We start from the raw sequence: 9,508 nt of genomic DNA on the forward strand, positions 1-9,508 counted from the left end.
GAAAGGGAGCTGGGGTGTGAGGGGGTCTGGACACCGGTGATCACACAGATGTTGATACTTCTGTACCATAGAACACTGGGCAACCAGTAGAGTGAAATTGAAGAGAAATATTCAATGACCTGAGGAAACATACAGTCCGTGAAATACTGTTAAGTAAAAAAGCAAGCTTCCAAACTATATGCACGGTGTGGGCTGTGGGAGGCTTACATGCCAGAGCTTGGAAATGGAGGCTGATAGTGTAGCCATCATGAAATGATGTGAGACTTCTAGTTTCTTTGTCGTGCTTTTCACAAATTTCTGGTTTCCATAATGAATATTATGGAATACTCATCAATATTGCTTTTGTAATCAGACAAAACATATATATGTTGTTTGAAAATACTAATATGAAAGAAAGGAAGAAGAAGGAAGAAGGAAGGAAGGAAGAGGGAAGAGAGGGAGGAAGGAAGGGAGGGAAGGAGCCCATCCCTCCTTTTGTGCTTCGTCGGTTGACTGTCCCTCTGTCCAGGGGCTACAAGAAGGGGGAGACAGGAAAGGACAGAGATGCCAGCTTGGGGGACAGAGGGTACATGTAGTCCTCAGGATTGTCCTGTCCCTCGTTCCCTCCCCCTAGTGAGGGGAGGCACAGACTTGGTCTGTGTTGCTAGGTGGTACCAGTCACAGCCCCGTTCAGGCAGGCAGGATCCTGGAACCCACAGACTCAGCCTGCAGCCTGCCAGAGACCTGCTGTGTGCCGAGGGCTGCTCGGCTGCACATCCCAGAGGGCCGTTCAGGCTTTGATTCCATTGTCAAGTACCTAAAACCTCAGTTATTAGTTATGGAGCATTGCTTAGAAGTTTAGCACAGGGCATAATTTTGGTTAATTAGTCGGTACAAACACATACACTGTTTATCAACACAAATAAATTGCATAATGGGTTTGTTTAATTGCCACATGCACTCTCTTTGGTTTTTAGGATAACCAAAAGCTACACCCACAGACACACACACACACACACACACAGATAGACACACACACACACACACACACACACACACACACACACAGCTCTCCTCTCTTATGGGGCCAGGTGCCTGACTTTTGCTGCTCTCACCCTCCTCCCTCCCTCCCCCTCCCTCCAGCTACCTCACTGTGTCCCTGAGGAGCAGAGGCAGCCAGGAACTGACACAGGCCAGGGCCACATGGTCTCTCTCACCAGGGTCTTCCCAGCACCTAGCGCACTGGGTGCTTGGTGCATGTTTTCTGGGTGAACGAATGACGACATGAACGCATTCTCAGCACTTCTGGCTCGCTCTTGGCCTCTGGGGGCCTGGCCTTGGGCAGGTTACCCTCCTGGCATCACCATCCTTCCCCCAGGGCTGGTGAAGAGGTCTGTGTCTGTGTGCCCTCATCCCCTGGATGGTGCTCTTGCCTAGTGGGTACCAACTCTGGAACGCCTGCGCATCATTTGGGGAGCTCCTTTGGACACCGAGGCTGAAGCCCTGGAACCCACCCTGCGATCAGGCACGTCTGTGGCAAGTGGCCTTTCTGGGAGGTGGCATTTTACAGTGGCCCTTCCTTTGACAGCTGTCAGGAAGAAAACTGACCGAACCCTTCGTTCCCAGCGCTCAACGGCTCAGGATCAGACTCAATGACTACTTACGGAGACTCCGGTTCTGGGTCCGGGAGTACAGAGGAGGGGGAGGAGCAGCTGGGGTTCTCTGGAGGACATGGCCAGCTTGGGTTTTAGATCCAAATCCATCCGGGTTTCACCTTGCCTCTTCTTTCCGAGTGGCAGGGAGGTGTGGGCAGACACCCCAGGGCCTGCCATGCACAGGGGTGGGCAGGAGTCTCAGAAGGAGGCGGCCTTGGGGGTTTGCACACGGGGCGGAGGCTGAGGCCACTGAGGGAGGATGGGATGGGTCTCAGGGCCTCCTCTCCCGGTCCCTGGCTGCCCTCCTCCAACCATGTCCCGCCCACGCCATCCCCAGGCCGAGTGGCCCCTCGCAGGGTGGCCTCTGTCCCCACACCTCTTCCCTCCCAGACGCTGTGTGGGCACGGCACTGAGGCCCGGCTGCCCAGGGGTGCCAGGGGGCCGCGTGGAGCCCACTGTGACCGTGGGAGGGGCTAACCTCGCATTCACCCTTCCTCCCTTGGTGGCCCATAGGGACATGCTTTATTGTGTTCTGCTGTGGAGTAGTGGCCGGCATGGGACACGTGGCCAATGTCTGCTCCCCACCTACCCACTCCCCATTTCTGCCCTCGCTCTCGCTGCCCTGGGGGGCGGGAGAGAGGGAAGGCCCGGTGACTTCCTGTGGGAGACAGGAAAAGCAGGTGGAGGCAGATGTGGAGGCCTCGAACCCCTATGTACCTCACCACTACTGTCAGCATTGAATGAGTCAATAAATTGCCGAGACTGATGCCTGGAACTTGGTAGAATTCGTAACTGTTGGTTCGTGTTCCTTCACGATGCGTCTACAATTTCCCTGCAGCGCCTTTCCTTTGCCTCCCCTCTCATCTTTTAAAATTCCTCACACACCTAGCACTTGACCCCTACTGAATTCCTCATTTGTCACAGCAGTCAGGTCTGGTCATGGTCTTTGTCCGTCAAAAAAAAAAAAAAAAAAAAAAGGAGAAAGTAGCAACCCTGATCTTGTGCCAGAACCTCCTTGGCAATCCAATCCTGTCGTCTCTGGCCGTCTGTCTCCCTGGCCGTCCGTCCCCTGGGAGGCCACTTCCCAGGCTAGGAAAGTGAAGTCAACACTCTCACACATCTCTATTTTGGACCACATGAAGGGCTCCCTTTTTTGCACAATACCTCCTATTTTCGAATCTGTTACTGTTTGCAAATAAAGTGTCCCAGAACCCTGGGGTGCATGTGGGCAATTTAACAAACGGATCAGAAGCTAATGCTTTTTAAATTTGCAGCTCAATTCCAGAATGTCTTAACTGCAAGAAAATAATTTGAATATTCTCCCCTACATCCCTTCCTCATCATCAGACCATTAAAATGGAATTTGCCTGGATGCAGTTCCTCTATTTATTCTTTTTATATTACTATTAACAAAAAGATGCTTTATCAGCCAACTAAATGGGGCCAACAAAATTAGACTGAAATGCTTATTTTGTTTAAGCATTAAGACAAATGCATTTCATTGGCACCCGTCTTCATGGCACTGGTTACAAATAATCCCTTGTTAAAAGAACAATTAGGGGCGCCTGGGTGGCTCAGTCGGTTAAGTGTTCGACTTCGGCTCGGGTCATGATCTCACGGTTTGTGAGTTGGGAGCTCCAGGTCGGGCTCTGTGCTGACAGCTCAGAGCCTGGAACCTGCTTGGGATTCTGTGTCTCCCTCTCTCTCTGTCCCTCCCCCCACTTGAGCTCTGTCTCTGTCTCTCAAAAATAAATAAATGTTGAAAAAACATTTTTTTAGTAAAAAAAAATAAAAAAGAAGCACAATTTCTGTTATGCGGTTGTTGCTCAATAGTACCTCGACCTTTCTGCAAACCTCCAAGCCGTGACTATACATGTTTAGCTCCGTCCATTCATACATGTACTCACGCAGGCACACACGGGAAATTTGGACACACAGATTTGGGCAGGTTCCTCTCATCCCAGTTCCTGTTCACCTTTAGACCAGAGGCGTGGATGGTTCTTGCTTTACTCTCCGCGTGGACCAGAGCTGGGCTATTTGTGTGAAGGTGCTGTCCTCTGGTGGAAGTTAGACGACTTGCATGTTTAGCCAAATGAGAGACATGGCAGTCACCACCGTAAGAGCCCAGTAAATATTAGCGGATCACGTTGTGGTTGTGTTTATTTGATGACTGACAGAGGAAGGGGAAGGGGAAAGTCAAAGAAGACGGAGAAAGAGCAGCCACAGGAAAACCCCCAGAAGAGCCTGGGACAGGGATGAGCACAGAGTGACCTCCAGGAAATATTTGTTGCTAGATTAAAAAGCTAAGCCTGGGGCTGGGGGGTGGGCGCCTAGGTGGCTCATTTAAACTTCCGACTTCTGCCCAGGTCATGATCTCACGGTTCGTGGGTTTGAACCCCGCGTCTGGCTCTGTGCTGACAGCTCCGAACCTGGAACCTGCTTCGGATTCTGTGTCTCCCTCTCTTTCTGCCCCTCCCTGTCTCACACTCTGTCTCTCTCTCAAAAATAAATAAACATTAAGATAATAATAAACAAATAAATAAATAAATAAATAAAAAGCTAAGCCTGGGGGCTGTAGATTCTGATTCATAGACGGGGCTGGGCTTTGATGGCAGCAACCCAGGTGACCTAATCCTGCACAAGCACTGAGAATTCTGCCGCGTTTCTTTGAAATTTGTCAATATTCACTTCCGGGAGTTGCTTAATCCACCTGCCATTGTTGCAGAGGTGTGAGGCTTCTCTCCATCAGCTCTTTGAGCTACGGCATAGAAGTAGCTGGCCATTTTCCCCTCGAAAGGAAGGAAAGGCTTTAGAGAGAAAATATGCATTCTTGAACAGTGCGATCTCTGCCCCGGAAACCGCAATTCACCCGGGCATCAATATGCAGGGTACAGGAGCAGTTTCCCTCCGATTCCAAGAAGGAGGAAATAACATGCCTTGCCGGAAGGGGCAAGCCAGGGGGCTGAGAATTTAGTCAGAAGATAATGCAATTATAGGTCAGGATGGACAGGTCTCTCGCACGTTTGCCCATCTGCTTGCAAACCTTGGGAGATTCAGTGCTTCTAGCTGCACCTGTTCCTAATTTACTTGTCACAAATAAGAGTGGCGCCTCTGCCCAGGACAGAGGCTGTCACTGCGTGGAGAGACGAGGCAGGGTGCTGGCAGGTCCTCTGACGGAGTCTGAAACAATTCTTCAGGCTCCCTTTTCAGCTCAGACTGGGGGAGGAGAAGAATAGCAAATCTCACAGAGAGGGTTTTCCTCCAGGGTCATTGTAACATGTTTCTTTGGGGGTGTGACCAAAAAAAAAATTTCCTATTTAACTCTTAGGAAAAATGAAGGATGACTCTACATGTTATGGGAATGGAGATTTAATATAGGAATTAGGGCTTACCTGAAGTGAGAAGAGCTGGGGTGGGGGGTGAAAGCAGCTGGAAGGTCACGGAGACAGCGGGGAGAACAGCCTCAAACACCAAGGTGGGTGCTTCTCTAAAGTTTGGTGAGAAACTGCTACAATTCTTAAGAATCCCTGGGAGATCTGCCACATCTGGTGCTTGCCAGGAAGCCCGAGAACCTTGTGTCTGGTCTGACCCCTGTGACCTCCTGAGGATAATCGCCTCTCTTCATTTCCACCTTCCAAAGCTCAGGCAAGTTCCTCTCCTTGAAAGAGTAAGCTCCAATGTTCCAAGGAAGGGATTGTGGGAAAGGAAGGTCCGCTAAGAAGTGGATGGTAGTATAGCAAAGTTGACCACTGACGACACAACACAAGCCCCAAGCCCCTACGTTCTTATGTTGACTTCCTCATCATGTGAGACAAGTTATTAATTAATTAATTAATTCAATAAACCTTAAGTACTTTCTGGGTGCCAGGCACCGGGCTAGGCGGTGGAGGCAGATTAACTCTGTAGAATTGAGTCCCGCCCTGCACCAGCTCACATCGCACTAAGAGGGAAGACGGAAGCTACAAACAAAGCATTAGAACGCACAGAAGTTATTAAGGCTGTTCACAAATAGTCCGGCTGTCGCCCAGGCACATGCTAGGATTGCCTTTCCCCACTTGCTTGGGAGCTGGGAGAGGGCATGTGACTTGCTTTTGTCAACGGAGTGTGGGAGGAAGAGAATGTGTAACTTGCACCGGAAGGTCTAGGAATAACACACCCTCCACCATGCCGTCTTCCACCTGCCATGGTAAACTCTTCTGGATGGAGTTTCTGTCAGCCTGAGGCTCCTGAGAAACTAAGAACAGAGCCCCCAGTCAACCTCAAAGGACGTGGAACGTGACTAAGAGGCAAGTCTGTGTAACAAGCCAATAAGAGTTTGGGGGGTTATTTATGACCACAGCAAAACTCGCCCATGCTACCGACACATAACACAGAGTGAGCATGATATATTGTGAGGGTGGCTGGGGTAGACGGAGGGATGGTTGCTTCTGGATCAATACGCTGATTGATCATTCGCCACATGTGGCTTTGATTTGGCTCGCTCTCTGAGAAGACCAAAGAGAGCCGATTACTGAAGGGGGTAGAGCAGTGAACAAGACAGGTTCAGAACAACCCTCCTCTCCCCTGCTGTCCTCAGCCGCACGGCCCCCTCCCGCTGCTCTGACTTCCGATGACAGCGAATTGATCCATACGAGACTGGTGAGGATCCAATGAGAAAGAGAGTGCTTTAAAAGATTATTTTAAAATAAGGATCAGGAACAAGAGCAGAAGTGAAAAAAAGAAGTGATAAGAATAGAGACCCGCAGGGTCCCAAGGATGTACATTCAAGCGAGATGCATCACAGATTATTCGGGGAGCTTAGCGTATCAGTAAAGCCCATTTGTAGTAGGCGCGAATTAACTAAAGCACAAAATGCAGAACTGGCACTTTATGACAAGATGATAACAGTTAAGACATTTTTTTTAAGTTTGTAAGTGCTTTCATTTTCTGACCATATATTCTGGCCATACATATATGCGTATTTCTGATATATGTGTATTCTTCATACAAATATATAAGAATGAGACCTATTCCTTGCTTTCAAAGTTTCATTTGAGAGAGAGGGAGAGGGTGCGCATGCAGGGGAGGGGCAGAGAGAGAAAGAGAGAGAGAATCCAAAAGAGGCTCTGCACTGTCCGCCCAGAGCCTGATGTGGGGCTCGATCTCATGAACCTGAGCCGAAATCAAGAATCAGACGCTTTACCGACTTGAGCCACCCAGGTGTCCTGAGGCCTATTCCTATAGTGGCCTTTGACACTTGATTTTGGATAAGGTAAACTATTTTGCCATTAATCTTAGCTGAATGTGCTTAGAAAGATAAACTGGTTGGGGTATATAGTGCACCTCAAGTCAAGCATAAATAATTCAGAGATTATCCTTAAAAAGGAAGATAGGAGATCATCCTTAAATAGGCTGCTCTCTGGTGAGGTCCTCACCCCTCCCTGGCTGGCCACCACAACTCCCTAACAGACAGTGGCAGGAGACTGCCCTGGTAGTCCCAGTGAGCCTGTCTTCTAGTACTCACATCCTTGGGTCGTCCCCCCCCCCGCCCCCTCCTCTGAGCTAGCCCTGTGATCTGGCTTCTTCACAGAAGGCGGCGGAAGAACATGAAGTTCATTCGCAGCTTAGGCCTTAAGACTGACAGATTCTACCTTTGCACTGTTGGAAGCCCTGAGCAGCCAGGTGAGAATTTTGGCTACCCTGCTGGAAGGTCCCTGTGGAGAAGAGAGGCCCACTGTCCCAGGTCCCCAGCTGACCCCAGCCCCAGCCTACCTGGAGTGCGGGCACAGGGGTGCCACTGACACCCCCACCAAAGCCCCGCTAAATTATAGAACTGTGAGCAAATAAAATGATTGTTGTTTGAAGCCATTGAGTTTTGGGTTGGTTTGTACGGGATAATAGATCAACGAAGCACTAACTTTTCTTAAATCCTATGGGGCTCCCACTTCAGGTTTCTACATGGAATTTTCTCACAATCCCATTTGCCACACCATCTTCTGCTCTAAGTTCTTAACCGGTCAGGCTTGTCATGTACAGTTATATGGGTTGTGCACTGTGCCAGGATACCTCACCAAGAGAGCCAATGGGGACTGCTTGCCTGGCCCTCACCTCAAGAGGGCACTTTTTCTAAATTGCATGAATATGGCTTACCGACTCCCAGAGCTCTGACAAACGGTATTCAGCTGCATCAAATTCAAAGTTGTCGATCTGGCCCCTGAGCTTCCTTTCACTGCCTAATGCCACCTTTGCTCTCCCCTCTAACTTTCCCTCTCACTCTGCTCCTGAATCTTGGCCCAGCCGAGTTAGCCTACCTCCCATCCTGCCTTCCGGTTGGTGGCGGTTCCCAAACTGGGGTTGTGCCTTCTAGGGGCGTCTACAAGTGCGGCCCCTGGCGCTTTGTGCACTCAGGTGCCAGGACAGTTTTGGTCTTGTGAACCTCAGAGGACCTGAGGTTTGCTTCCAGGCACATCTTAAGAGATTTCCAAGCCTGTTAAAGCACAAAGGCACGGCGAAAACATACGTTATTCCATTTTCAGACTCCACATGCAGAGGGCCAAGCACGGGGGTGGGGGTGGGGCGCTGTGGGGCTGAGTTTCTCTGCTTCCAGAAGGGCGGTGCTTCATTGGACAGAGGTCCAAAGGCACAGGGTCCTGCGTCTGAGCCACGGGAGCCTGTCTCCAGGGGAAATTCTTTTCCTTTCAATTCATAGCACAGCCCGAAGGCGAAATGTTCCAATACGCCGTGCAAGTGGACCAGAGCGACACGGGATACGCGTTGTCAAACTTTGTAATCTTACCCGTCATTAAATATTCAGCGTGGATGATTTGATCTCTTCCTTTTCTCAGCTCCCCCCTCTTCCTCTGCGTTCCCCCCTTCATTCCTCCTCTCTATTTACCTGCCTTCTGGGAAGTGCTGACTCAGGGTCTCTTTCGTGTCAGGGGCACAGCCGAGGGGGTGTCTAGACCCAGGGCGAGTGGACAGACCATCTGCTTTGACTCAGGACCCTGTAGGAAGAGCGGCTGCAGCCTGGCGGGAGGGGAGAAGCAGCGCCCTCGGGATGCGCGCCCCCCCGCCAGGACTACCCAGGTAACAGCGCAGTCATGGTCAACGTTCCCAACTCTGAAGGGGTCAGGTGCTCACTGGCTTTGTGCTGGAAGGGAAGGAGTGCCTGGCCACGTGCCCTCGAAGCAGTGGGCTGCTCAGGACAGTCAGCGTCCCCGGGGAAACACAGCACTGTCCAGGGCAGCGGGCTCAACTAGAGATTTCCGTGCCCACCTTTCCTAAGGCGGGCCTCAGCCTGTGATAGCTGCGAATGCTGAAGGTTGAGGGGCTTGGGTGCAGAGTATTTGCCTGCAACGATGGTTTGGCAGGCTTGTGCTGGAAGCCGCAAAAATAGTACAAGCAGTAATAGTCTCTTGATATTATTGTATAAGTTAATTGACGCTTTTGACTGAGCGGATAGGACATGTTAAGTGTTCCCTCTCTATTGCCTTCTGTAATCATTATAACAACTCGACGAAATGGGTAATAGTGGCTTTTGCAGGTGAGAACACCAAAACTCAGAGTTGAAAAAGCGTTCCTATGCTGGGAGGTGGCAGACCTGGGACCCAGACCTGATTCGAGGGAGGCTCGTGCTGGCATTCCCTCCTGCCAACGGCCCTGCCCCCTGGGCCGCGAGCATGGAGGCACGGACTAGGCTGGTGTGGGAGCAGACAGGAGCTCCAACACCCTCGTCCGCACCTCCCGCCCGTGGCCACCACCACCTGGCATTGGCATTGCCGTGGAACAAACCCCCTGGGTCCCTCAGGACCATTCTGCTGCCGCCTTGGGATTCTGCCCTTGCAGTTTGAGAAATTCTGGAATAAAGCAAGGTTGGATACACTGAGTCACCTTAT

This window comes from Leopardus geoffroyi, chromosome A1 (genome assembly GCF_018350155.1).
Source record: "Leopardus geoffroyi isolate Oge1 chromosome A1, O.geoffroyi_Oge1_pat1.0, whole genome shotgun sequence".
In the NCBI taxonomy this organism is placed as follows: Eukaryota; Metazoa; Chordata; class Mammalia; order Carnivora; family Felidae; genus Leopardus; species Leopardus geoffroyi.